This window comes from Lithobates pipiens, unplaced genomic scaffold (genome assembly GCF_037356315.1).
Source record: "Lithobates pipiens isolate NorthernLeopardFrog02 unplaced genomic scaffold, aLitPip1_a1.2 Scaffold_25, whole genome shotgun sequence".
NCBI lineage: Eukaryota > Metazoa > Chordata > Amphibia > Anura > Ranidae > Lithobates > Lithobates pipiens.
The window spans coordinates 84703388-84716863 of NW_027507787.1; the positions used below are offsets into that span (position 1 = coordinate 84703388).

Genomic DNA, 13476 nt, shown 5'->3' on the forward strand with positions numbered 1-13476 from the left:
AAAGTTGTTAGGTTACATTTGTCATGAAGATGAAATTGCTGGCCTTCTTCTGAAAATTCTGATTGTTTGACTGTCTTCGATTTGTCAACCTGACCATGCACTAAAAATAGTGAATGTGAATAGAGTGTAAACAAAGGACAACAAATTGTGTACTTCTGAATTTCTAAATAACCAGGACCCATATACGCAACTATTTTAAGTAATATCACACATGTCTTAATATGAGCAACATGCTGCAATATAAAAATGACTAATACTACAATTTTTTAATTTATAATAACACATGATCCCAATTAAAATTATGCATCATTATATATAACAAATAAAAAGTAATTCAAAAGAAAAAAAAACAATTAAAAATATTAAATCATAGCGTGTAGGTAAATAATTAGCAAAGTGCTGAATAAAGATCAAAGAAATTAGTAAATAAGCATGTTGATAGTAAATCTGTTATGACTAGCCAGTGGAGGAATGTGTTCTAATTCCACCTCTACCTACAGTATATATAAAAAAGGTGCTATCATACATTATTCAAACAACCAAAAAATCTCCCCTGAATTTTCCAAGAAGGAAACCAAACTTAAAAGCAGATATGTCTGGAATCAAAGGAAAATGTGTTGTCCAGAAGATCCAATGCCAAGATCCATGCAACCCTTGCCAAAACGTAGTAGTCTGCAAAGATCCATGCCAAGACCGTAAGTCTTATGTAGATTTTATACATAGATAAATGTAGAAAGGTTATATGAACTTCCTTCACTGTAAAAGTATTTCTTTCTCATAATTTCCTGCTAACAATGTTTTTGCTATGCACGTGCGTCAGTTATAAGTTATTGTATCAATAACTGTATCAAAAACTGTAGTTTCATTTTAACTAGACTTGCATTATTTTTAAAACCTGAATCTAGGTTTACTTTTATTTTACATACACAAATAAGCTGGCCACAGCTGGGCAAAACAAATTACTTCTATTCCTAATTGATGAGGCTTCTGTAAGCGGTGTATAATCTGTATATACTTTTAGCTACATACAATATATAGCCTTGTGTTCCTGCAGCGGTAATAAGAATTTTCATTTGCTGCCTGGACAAAATTGAGCGCTTCTCAAACATTCACAGAAAGCCTTGTATTTCTATCAATGAATACAAAGTTTCCAATAAATAGATGAAGATAAAGGAGAAAAAAGAGAGAGAGGGGCGCCTCTGGGTGCAGATTTTTCAAAAGGTTTTATTTTCAGTGTAAAAACATAAAATTTTGCACTCACATTTAGTAGGCAAAAAGTAAGCATTAAACACAGAGGGTCATCTGGTGTATCTGATTATGGGACGTCAGCCAGTGATCCGGTCCACATCTGTCATCTCGTTGTTCCTGTTCCTCTCACATGAGGTCCACTACAGGTGTTTTTTATGAAGCAGCCGGCTTATGGTGGACACGAGATGTGCGGTCTTCAGAACGAGGCTTGGGAGGCAGAGATGACCAGGGCGCGGGGCTGTGACGTCAGAGGGTATGGACGCGTTTCTTAAGCGTGCGGGTCGAGATTGTCGGACGACCGTGCTCTTTCATCAGGCTGATTCTGCCTGATGAAAGAGCGCGGTCGTCCGACAATCTCGACCCGCACGCTCAAGAAACGCGTCGCATACCCTCTGACGTCACAGCCCCGCGCCCTGGTCATCTCTGCCTCCCAAGCCTCGTTCTGAAGACCGCACATCTCGTGTCCACCATAAGCCGGCTGCTTCATAAAAAACACCTGTAGTGGACCTCATGTGAGAGGAAGAGGAACAACGAGATGACAGATGTGGACCGGATCACTGGCTGACGTCCCATAATCAGATACACCAGATGACCCTCTGTGTTTAATGCTTACTTTTTGCCTACTAAATGTGAGTGCAAAATTTTATGTTTTTACACTGAAAATAAAACCTTTTGAAAAATCTGCACCCAGAGGCACCCCTCTCTCTCTTTTTTCTCCTTTATCTGCAGCAATCTAGGAGCTTGAGTTTCAGCTCTTTTAAGGTGGCAGCCCTGCATGCGGATCCATCCCCCCTCTCCATCCCTCCCCCCCCCCTCTCCTCAGGAACAAAAGAACATTTAATTTTCCTTTTTTGGACTTGACAAAGTAGTGCATTCCCTGCACTCACTATCATATGTAATTTTATATACTTTTTTTAAGTGGGAACCTAATATCTTTGATTTGCGCCAAATACTTGTCTTATGCCAATAAATAGATGAATTGGACTTTCTCACACCTCTCCACTTCAGCCAATCAGAGAAAGCCTTGAATTCAATAAAAAAAGCCACTTCCGGTGAAAGGCTGAGAAGTTTGGTTCTAGCAGCAGACAGGAAGCTTGTGTACCACTGCCAGAAGACAACGCTAAAGACTGTATGTAGCTGAAGATTCATACAGTTGATACAACACTGACAGCTGCTGCATCAATTAGCCCAAGATAAAATAGAAAGACAGAACTCACCGGCTCCTAGAATTTGTCCAATCGTTTGTAGAGAATTCCGATCGGACAAAGTTATTGGCAACTAGCCTGAACATAGTCCCGTTGTAACTAAAAAACGTCATCACGTTGCGAACGATCGGATTTTCTGACAACTTTGTCCGACCGTATGTATGCAACACCAGTTTCCGACAAAATCCAATGGATTTTGTTGTCGGAATGTCCGACCGTGTGTACAAGGGCTAAGTGTTACTTTGATACTTTTTATCTCTAAACAATAAACAGTATTGCATTAGGAGCCAGTGCGCTCTGTCTTTCTATTTTATCTTTGCAATTTTCAGTTCTCCTGCTTGTTGATGGAGCAGCACGGCTCATTACATACCACACAAGGTTAACCCCTGTCTTGGGGAACACTTCAGACTCCTTAAAAAAAAATATATATTGCACAGATTTATTCCTTTTTGTGGATTTTTTATTGTGTTCCTATTTTTGCTCTTTTAAAGATGCACTAGACTCTAACACTACATGTGTCTTTTTTATTTAATCAATTAGCCCAAACAAGCTATTTAAAGTAGCTATTTAAAAGTAAACCTGGATTTAAGTTTTAAGAAAAATGTTTTATCTCCAGGAAAAAGCCTTATGCCCTGTACACACAGTCGGACTTTCCAATGGAAAATGTGCGATCGGATCTTGTTGGAAAATCCGATCGTGTCTGGGCTCCATCTGACTTTTTCCGTCGGAATTTCTGACACACAAAGTTTGAGAGCAGGATCTAAAATTTTCCAACAACAAAATCCGATCGTTTAAATTCCGATCATGTGTAGACAATCCCGACGGACAAAGTGCCACGCATGCTCAGAATAAATTACGAGATGAAAGCTATTGGCTACTGCGCTCTTTATAGTCCCGTTGTACATGTTCTACGTCACTGCGTTCTGAATGATCGGATTTTCCGACAACTTTGTGTGACCGCGTGTATGCAAGACAAGTTTGGGCCACATTACGTCGGAAAAAAACATATGGATTTTGTTGTCGGAATGTCTGACCGTGTGTATGGGGCATTCGATTATATTTTTGTATGTTAGGTTACATGCCTTACAATATCATAACCTCTAAAAATAAGCTGGAAGAGGAATTAGATTGCTGAGGTCTGATATAAAATGTGACTTGATGTTCAAAATATCTGACTGAAGTCTACTATATGCCTCAACCCTTGGGAAAGTAAGGTCAGATTTTCTTATTTTAGAAAGAGTGTAAAACCCCTCAGACTGTGGATAAAGATTTCCTTGTGGGTGCTGGCCTGGCTCACCACCATCAATAGTAATTGAAGAAAAGGAAAATTGGTCGCACACCATGGAAGGAAGAACTTCTGTAGAATGATTACTTTATTCTCAAAGTACCAAATGACATAGACATGATGTTAAGGATAACTCGTGCTTGTGAACAAGCAAAAGTTATCTGTGTGAAACAGGTCTACCAATGTTCCTGTAACGTCATGTCTACGTCCTATGGAACTTTGAAAGTAAAGTACCTGTTATACCGGTTTCACACAGATAGCTCGTGCTAATGTTCCTTTGGCACTTAATAATAAAATAACTATTCTGCAGAAGTTCTTCCTTCCATGGTGTTCGACCAAATTTCCTTTTCTTCAATTTATGATTTCAGCTACTGTGGGCTCCTTCCTATTCCTAAGAGCAAAAAAGTTAGTAGCACAAAACAACCCTGTCATGGTGTTGGTAATACCACTTAGAGGAACATAATGAACTCCAGTTGCAGTAAATGAACAAATCGAGGGAAATTAAAATGTATGCAGATTTAACTACAGGTTCAATATTTGGCTGATGGCATTAAATGTTATTTGGATAATTATTTTTGGTTGTCTGGTATTCTTCTTTAACATATGTTTGCGTTTCTTCAGCATGCAAGCCTCAGCATCATCACCATGGCACTGTATGTGTTCGTCAACAAGGTAAGAGGAGCAATAGATTATTCTTTTGAGTATTGAGGATAAGGAATGAAGAATATATATTTTTAAAATAAACCATTCCTCCCATCACCAAGCAACTTGATTCTTCACAGATCACAAACTGTGCACATTTGTTTTTTCTTTTAAGCGCTACTAATTATTTTGGTTGTTTTTTTTTTCCAACAGAACATCAAAAGTGACATCTAAAACCTTTTCTCCTTATTTGTGCTTAAAAAACAATTTTACTGTTCTAACACCTACATGAACTGCTTACCATTCCACCTGTAGGCAAAAATGAAAAGTCATACAAATTCTCCACAAGTATGTAGCAATGCTGAAAACTTTTCCTACCAGTCGCAACACAGTGGGTAAAAATAGTGGAGTTTTATATCACCGTAGCTCTGGCATATTAATGCAACATGAAGTGAATTGCAAACGTTAAAAATAAGGTGGTTGGTACTCCTTGCCAAGAGGACTGTAATATAAATTGTTTTGCAAACCTCTGTAAATGATATGCATTTACTAATCACACATATTTTGCTTATGCACTCTTCATCTACAGTCTGTAGATAAAGATCCTCAGCTATCCTGACCATGAAACTTATAATGTTAACCTATATTGCAGCTGTAAACTAGGAGTGCACATCTCTGCCCCCTGCTAATTCTGGGACTTATCACAGTCACAGGTCTCAGATTAAAGGCCTGCTTACACACAGAGTGTGATGGATAGCTAGGAGATGTTTTATCACCTCCTCACTGCCTGTTTAACTCCGAAAAAACCCACAGCTGTGTGCATTGCACAGTAGCGGCACAGCCCCTTTCAGGTATATCATTTTTGCAGGTTTAACCTCCCTAGCGGTAATCCCGAGTCTGGCTCGGGTTAGGAATTTACTAGCAGGAGCGGTAACCCCGAGCCAGACTCGGGATCGCATCGCTGGATGCAGGGGAGGACACAGGGAGAGTTACTTACCTTGTCCCCTGGATCCAGCGATGTCCCCCGCGCTGTGTGATCGAGCTGTCCTCTGCTCGATTCACAGTGACAAATGCCGCCGAGCTCCGTTCCCTGCGACGTTACGGCGCACGGGAGCGGAGAAAGGCGGCAAATTCAAAAAAGTAAAAACACACAAAACACACAAAACACACACAGCACTGTAATCTTACAGATTACAGTACTGTATTAAAAAATACACAACCCCTTTGTCCCTAGTGGTCTGTGCAATGCCCTGCATGCACTTTTATATTATAAATACTGTTTTTTCTGCCTGGAATTTGGAGATTGTCCATAGCAACCAAAACTTGTCCCTTTTTCAGTGTTTTAGGATTTGATTACATTATTGAATCATTTTTATTATTCTTTATTATATTATAAACTTTATCATACCCGGGATGTCTGCTAGACTCTGGTTTGAAGAGATTTAAGAGCGTTATTCCTAAGAATTACAGGACTACAAAATAAAACGCCAGATTTCCATGCAAAATAATTGTACCGCTTTCAGCACCTAAATCCAGACTGAATCATACCACCAGGGAGGTTAAATGATAGTGGCTTTGGCATGTGATCACCTCCTCTTACACCTTAAGAGGGATTGATTGAGGGGCATAAAAATACAGCTCAGACACATGTTTTTACCACCTCCCAAATGCAAATGTAAACAAGCCCTAAAATGATCAGGGACCAATTAGAAAGGTTTTTCCATCAAGTGATCATTATGATAGCCAATCATGGTGGTCACTGGAAGTATCAAACTTCCTCGTCCTGTAGAAGGTACTGTGCTTCTCTCTCTCTCTCTTTCTCTGGGCAGCCAAGATGAAGTGTTAGATAGCATTACAGTTTGTAAACCCCCCAAAAATGTGTATATATGTATATATATATATATATATATATATATATATATATATATATATATATATACACACACACATTTAAACCGTTTGATTATAGACTGCTATGGAAAATAGCTAAACGTTATTTAAAAAAAATATTTTGTTCGTTGTTGTCTATTTGTCATCTTATAATAAATTCAGTGCAAAGTATTCAATGAAACAGACCATGTAATAGGTTCTTACTCAATGTAAAAAATGTATCAGGTAGGCAAATTAGAGTTATTGTCAAGAGAACCAATACATACTAATGCTGCTAAATTCATTTTGAGCATTTTAGCTTCAATGGCCTCTGGTCATGAAGGGGTTAGGATCTAATATACGACTAATGAAGGTTTTCTTTCTTGACAGATCCATGCAATCCATGCAACCCTTGTGTTGTTCCCTGTTGTCCTGATCCTTGTGATCCTTGCCACAGCCAAGGACATTTCTGCTGTGATAAATGAAGACATCACGTTTGTCCTATAATCTGATCTACTCATTTACTTCTCTGCAAAATAAACCGCACTCCTCTCATTGTACAATGTTAAATCCTGAATCTTTTGCTGCTGGTTAAATAACCCTGCTCAATAAAATCTTTGCAACTGATATGTTTTTGCATTTCGTCACTTGTTATCTACTTAACAAATTGTTGGTCATATCAAACATACTAAGATACTATTAGGAGGTTTAAACAAATTTTAGAAAGGAGATATTTTCACATTTATTTACAGATTAATGACAACGGCAATATTGGGGGAAATGTACTAAAACTGGAGCACACAGAATCTGGTGCAGTTGTGCATAGTAACCATTCAGCTTCTAACTTCACTGTGTTCAATTAAGCTTTGACAAGAAAACCTAGAAGCCGATTGGTTACAATGCACAGCTTTGAATTCTGTGTGCACCAGTTTTAATATATCTTCTCATAATGTTTTATGCAAGGCATAACAATTTTCCTTATGGTATCATGGGGATGTTTAAATATATCTTTAGGGCAGTAAAAGGTTTTCATTTGATATACCTCATCATGTCCATGACAAAAAATGGCTTAACCGGTTCCCGACCGCCTCACCCCTATTTACAGGGGTAGAATGGCTCCCCTGCACGAAACCCCATACAGGTATGGGGTTACTTTAAGAGCCACCAGAGGGTGCATGCGCGCTGCACGGTGGGGGAACCCGATGCGCATAGCCAGGGGTCGCTATCACCGCCGCCCACGCGCAATCACGTGTACGAGCGCCAGCATGGAAATTTGTGTGTGTAGACACACAAATCCCTGTGCTGTCAGAGGAGATGAGACATGTCGTTTGTTCCTAGTAATTAGGAACAGCAAAATGTCTCCTCTCCTACTCAGTCATATTCCCATACAGTTAGAACACACTGAGGGAACACACGTTTAACCCCTTGATCGCCCCCCCTAGTGTTAACCCCTTCCCTACCAGTGTCATTTACACAGCATTTTTATAGCACTAATCGCTGTATAAATTTCAATGGTCCCAAAAATGTGTCAAAGTGTCAGATCTGTCCATCACAATACCGTTAAAAATTGCAGATCACTGCCATTTTTTGCACAAACCAATCACTATACGCTTATTGCAATTATTTTTATTTTTTTTACCAAAAATATATAGAAGATTATATCTTGGCCTAAACTGATGAAGAAATGTGTTTTTTAAAAACAAAGCAAAAAGTAAAAAATATATATTTTTTTCAAAATTGTCGTTATATTTTTGTGTATAGTGCAAAAAATAAAAACCACAGAGGTGATCAAATAGCACCAAAAGAAAGCTCTATTTGTAGGAAAAAAAGGACTCAAATTTTGCTTGGGTACAGCATTTCATGACTGTGCAATTACCGGTTAGACAACCCAGTCCCAAATTTTAAAAAGTGCTCTGGTCAGGAAGGGGGTAAAACCTTCCAGTGCTGAAGTGGTTAAACATAAAAAGAACAAAAAAAAACAATTTTTCCAAAATTACTTGCCTCAGAACCTGCTAACTTTGAGATGATATTTGTGTCTAATTTACTGTACATTTAGTCATCCAAAAGACAACAAGCCTGGTTACAATCCTGTCCATGGTTAAAACGCACACTTTAAAAATAAATGTTGGCTTATGACAGAAGCGTAACTACAAACTACAGGGCCCCGATGCAAGAAATCACAGAGGGCCATCCTGAAATCTGGGGCCCTTTATTACAGTGCTTCCTGCCATATTGATGTTCGCCCACTGTGGTAGAAAATCAGGGCCCAGTTGCAAGTGCAACCCTTGTGACCCTGGTAGTTCTGGCTACTGTGTTCAACCTGCATTTAGGTACTGCATAAATGTTCTAGGATTTACTGGCATTTAAGACCTGCACTTTTAAACAGAATGTTACTGACAGGCTCAGTGAGTGGACCCTGAGCAGATCTCCCATGACAGCAGAACTTGCATACCCATTACCAACCTCAGAAATTGGGGCCACTCAGGCAGCAGTGGTTATCAGTACCAGCAGGGCCGGTGCAAGGATTTTTGTCTACACAGGTGTAGGTGAATTTTGGTGCCCCCTTCCACCTCACCGTCCTCCAATAACCCATCTCTCCTCCACAATACAACCTCCTCACCCCCACTGCCTACAGCCATGCTGAGACCTCCTTCACATTGTGCCCATATTTGTGATGGGGTGTAACATGAAGGATGTCTCTTCAAATCTCCCTGTAGCAATCTGCAGTGGGTGTCAACCTAATGACTTCCCAAATGCAGGTCGCAAAGCCCAGTGTTGCACCAAATCATATCATCAGAAGTACCATGTGATCCAGCTGCTGTGCATTACTGTGCCCATTCAAATGAAAGTGCTGAAATTGCATAGCACCTGGAAGGCATGCGAATTGTACAGAAACAAAGAGCACGTTTGCGCCTTTGTGATTCATAGTGTGAACTGGCGCCGAGTCCTGGAGTCCAGTACTGAAAAAAAGTTTTGGCACTCGGTTTCACTAACTTGCCTAGGGCAAGGGTATTAGTGTAAGCACCTGGGGTGATTGCCCCAAATCTCTAGCAAGGTGGCTGAGATTACAGACACCGTGATTGTCCCCTCAATAACAGCCAGCATCTCTTTGAAGAAGGGAGAAAAGTTGTCAAAAAAGAATACTAGCAGTGAATTTGGGGGAGGGGGTTAGATGATTCTGTATGTGCTAGGGGCACTTTGGAAGGGGAGAGAATTTGTGCTAGAAGTGGGGTTGAATATAAAATCCACCCCAGCACAAGTTTTTTCACTTCCCAAAGTGCACACTACCACATACAGCATTCTCCAACCCCCATCCTCTTCCCCAAATTACTGCAAATATTATTCTTTGACAGCTTCCCCCCCCCCCCCCCCTTCTCTGAGTCCTCTTCCCCTGCAAGTGTCATTTTGTAGATCCTTTTCAGATTCAGTACAAACCTCAGACCAGCACCGACATGTAAATGTCCATTCTCCTCCCCCTCCTGTTTGTGTATAGGAAAAAATTTGAGCCAAGGAGGAGGGGAGGGGACTTCAGTCCGTGTGCTAGTGTGAGGAAGGAGGAGGGAGAAATGCAGCTGCCATACAGAGTAATCACAGTGTGCGGGACCCGAAACTCCACCGCACAATCTGCGAGCAAGTCATCTGGAACCAAGTACCCGAAGTGAGTAGTGTACCAGCTGTGCCAGAACTCACTCTGCATATGGCCCCTACCGGAAGTCTTTCCTGCTGTTGTGAGGCCCTCTTATGCCACATACACACGACCAGACTTATGTCCGAAAGACTTCCGAAGGAGTTCTGCCGGAGTTCTGCCGGAGTTCTGACAGAGTTCTGACGGACTTTCCGAATGAGCGGACTTGGCCACACACAATCATACCAAACTCCGACGGATTCGAACGTGATGACGTACGACTGGACTCGAATAAGGAAGTTTATAGCCAGTAGCCAATAGCTGCCCTAGCGTCGGTTTTAGTCCGTCGGAATAGCATACACACGAGCAAATTTTTCGGTAGGAACTGGGTCCGGCAGAGTTCTGGCGGAAAAATTTGAAGCACGTTCCATTTCTAAAGTCTGTCAGACTTTTGCGAATCAAAAGTCCGTTGCAGCCCACACACGATCGAATAGTCTGCTGGAATCATTCCGTCAGACTTTGGATGTTGAAAAGTCCGCTCGTGTGTACGGGGCTTTACAGTGGCAGAATGCCAGGGCCCCATCGCAAGTGTGACTGTTGCGAAGCTGGTAGTTCCACCACTGGCTTATTACAATCGTTTATTGTCATTATTAATGTATTCAGAGCAATAACTGCCCAATCACAAGGATATCTGGGAAAGTGGATTTACACCTGAAGACTGAGGCCAGGATTTTGGGGGGAGGGGGCTGGCGTGGGGGTTTCCCTTAAAAGCCATACCAGACCAAAGGGCCTGGTATGCTCCTGGAGGGTGAACCCTTTTTTTTTTTTTTGGTGTGGAGTTCCCCTTCAAGATCATCAGAGCACAAGTCGCATGCCAAAGTCAGATCAGTCAAGACGGCGATCCAACTTTGATCCAATTTCAGTGATATTCAATGGGCTGAAGTAGGATCAAAGTCGGACCAAAGTAGTGCAGGGAGCATTTTCAATGTCGGACGGACTTGTGGTGGACCAGTTAACCCCACTAGCGGTAATCCCGAGTCTGGCTCGGGTTAGGAATTTACTGATAGAAGCGGTAACCCCGAGCCAGACTCTGGATCGCTTCGCTGGATGCAGGGGAGGACACAGGGAGACTTACTTACCTTGTCCCCTGGATCCAGCGATGTCCGCCGCGCTGTGTGATCGAGTTGTCCTCCGCTCGATTCACAGTGCCGAATGCCGCCGAGCTCCGTTTCCTGCGGCATTACGGCACACGGGAGCGGAGAACGGCGGCAAATTCAAAAAAGTAAAAAGACACAAAACACACACAGCACTGTAATCTTACAGATTACAGTACTGTATTAAAAAATACACAACCCCTTTGTCCCTAGTGGTCTGTGCAATGCCCTGCATGCACTTTTATATTATAAATACAGTTTTTTCTGCCTGGAATTTGGAGATTGTCCATAGCAACCAAAACTTGTCCCTTTTTCAGTGTTTTAGGATTTGATTACATTATTGAATCATTTTTATTATTCTTTATTATATTATAAACTTTATCATACCCGGGATGTATGCTAGACTCTGGTTTGAAGAGATTTAAGAGCGTTATTCCTAAGAATTACAGGACTACAAAATAAAACGCCAGATTTCCATGCAAAATAATTGTACTGCTTTCAGCACCTAATTTCAGACTGAATCATACCGCCAGGGAGGTTAAGAAGGCTCCCATAGGGAAACATTGATTTTCACATGTCATGCGACATGAACTCCCGAAGACGGAGCGTTTTTCGTACCATTGTGAACCCGGCCTGACAGTACAAAGCTTTTTTTTTTCAAAACAGCATCTGTTCATGACAAGCTGTGATCATACTGAATCTGGATTTCTCTATACTGTACATATTAAGCCAAAAATAAGTTGTATACAAAAAGAACCCATTCAAACATGGCCAAATGTATGTTTGCTACAGTTGAACCCCCAAATGTTAGTTTAAAAACAAAACCCAAAAAATAAATCACAACATAAGAAGACTGACCCTTAAAGGGGGAGACATTATTTGGCATGTATGTTGAGATGCTTCCTCCCTAATCATAAAATGATAAGCCTACTTTTCTTCATGCTTTAAATTCAGCAAAATTTATACAGCACTTCCCAACTTTTGCACATTTCCATCCTCTGCATGAACAGCTTAGCTGCAGGTATGCAGTTTCAAGCAGTGGTCTTCACAGGCAGCTGCTGCAGTCAATCAAAAGAGGTGGATTGGCATACAGGCCAGTGTGAACATCCATCCTAAGGGGACAATGCTGACCCTGCTTGGGAGTCACTCAGGTCAGCATTGTAGCACAGGAAATGCCAATCCAGTTTGTAACTTGTAAGAGTGTTATGCTGTGATAAGTAAAAATAAAGAAAACCGGTGCAAAACAACGAAGAGCGTGCAGCAAGTGTAAGCCATTATTTCTTGGATTTTACTTTAAGATACTCTTTAAGGTTCGGATACTCTTTAAGATTATTTTTTTGTCCTTTGCATAACCTAAAACAACATAGAAATATATAAATTCCAATTTCATTTTTAAAAACCATAGCAATAGACAGATCTGCTCAGCAGGCTGAATCATCTTGCACCAATAACATGGTTTACTGCTTCTCACTGGTATTCCTCACTGAATATATTTTTGCACAAGTTATTTCTGCACATACATCCACAGACCTACTGTATGCCATCTATAGAGGTTGTGTACAACATAAGGTAGACCTCACATACTTCAAGAACTATGAGATAACTACAATGTGTAAAAACAAATTTATATCAGATATGACATTAATTCTATTGCATTTAGTCTTATAAATTACAAGAAAACTTGCAAAAAGCATTTTTTTTACCCCCAACTACGATGTTTGCATGTGACTGGCTGCATGTCCACGAGAGTCCCGTTAACTTATATGGCATAGAGAGCAGTGGGAATCCTGTCACTAAATGTAACATTTTATTTTTAAGCCGCAAAATAATGGATTCCTAAAGCAGAACTTACCACTATCTGAGCGTCCCAAACTAATAAAACGCTATTTAACCAATTTTTAATCTTCAAATGAAACTCACCTATCCATTCATGTGTTCATGTTTAATTTTGTTGAGAAATCACTTTGAAACACACCCCCTAGCATTTCTAGCTGGTGCCATCTTGAGTAAGGGGAGATTATTCATGTAGCATTTACATACAGACAGGAAGGTGTTCTTTATTGAAAAAAAATCCTCTTCCACTCCTCCAGATGAGAGAATACCCATAAAGACTGTAGTCTAGGTCAGAAATCAGGCGACTGGATAAATGTAAAAAAGTAAATACTATTTACTAATGCTAGCAGCATAAGCATTAAACATAATGAATGTTGATTAAAAAGAGTTTAGTTCTGCTTTATTACAATTTAAGTCTTCCCTATTTACAGGATTGCCATAGGGGACATCCACCACTGTAAAAACAATGCTTTAAATATCATTCAGCAGGTGTTGGGTTATATAGTTACATAGTTGGTAAGGTTAAATAAAGACACCAGTCCATCTCGTGCAGCCTGTGGTGTGTGTGCGTGTTTATGTCAATAGTAAATCAAATAACCCATGTATGTTGCAATG

At 40.4% G+C, this 13476-nt stretch overlaps 1 long non-coding RNA gene across 1 annotated transcript; it reads left to right on the forward strand.

The window, feature by feature from the left end:
- Positions 1-548: 548 nt before the first annotated feature.
- On the forward strand, positions 549-6876 carry LOC143929897 (uncharacterized). Its single transcript, XR_013262630.1, has 3 exons — positions 549-695; positions 4360-4410; positions 6640-6876. It is a non-coding gene; the product is annotated as an uncharacterized LOC143929897 (long non-coding RNA).
- The last annotated feature ends 6600 nt before the right edge of the window (positions 6877-13476 follow it).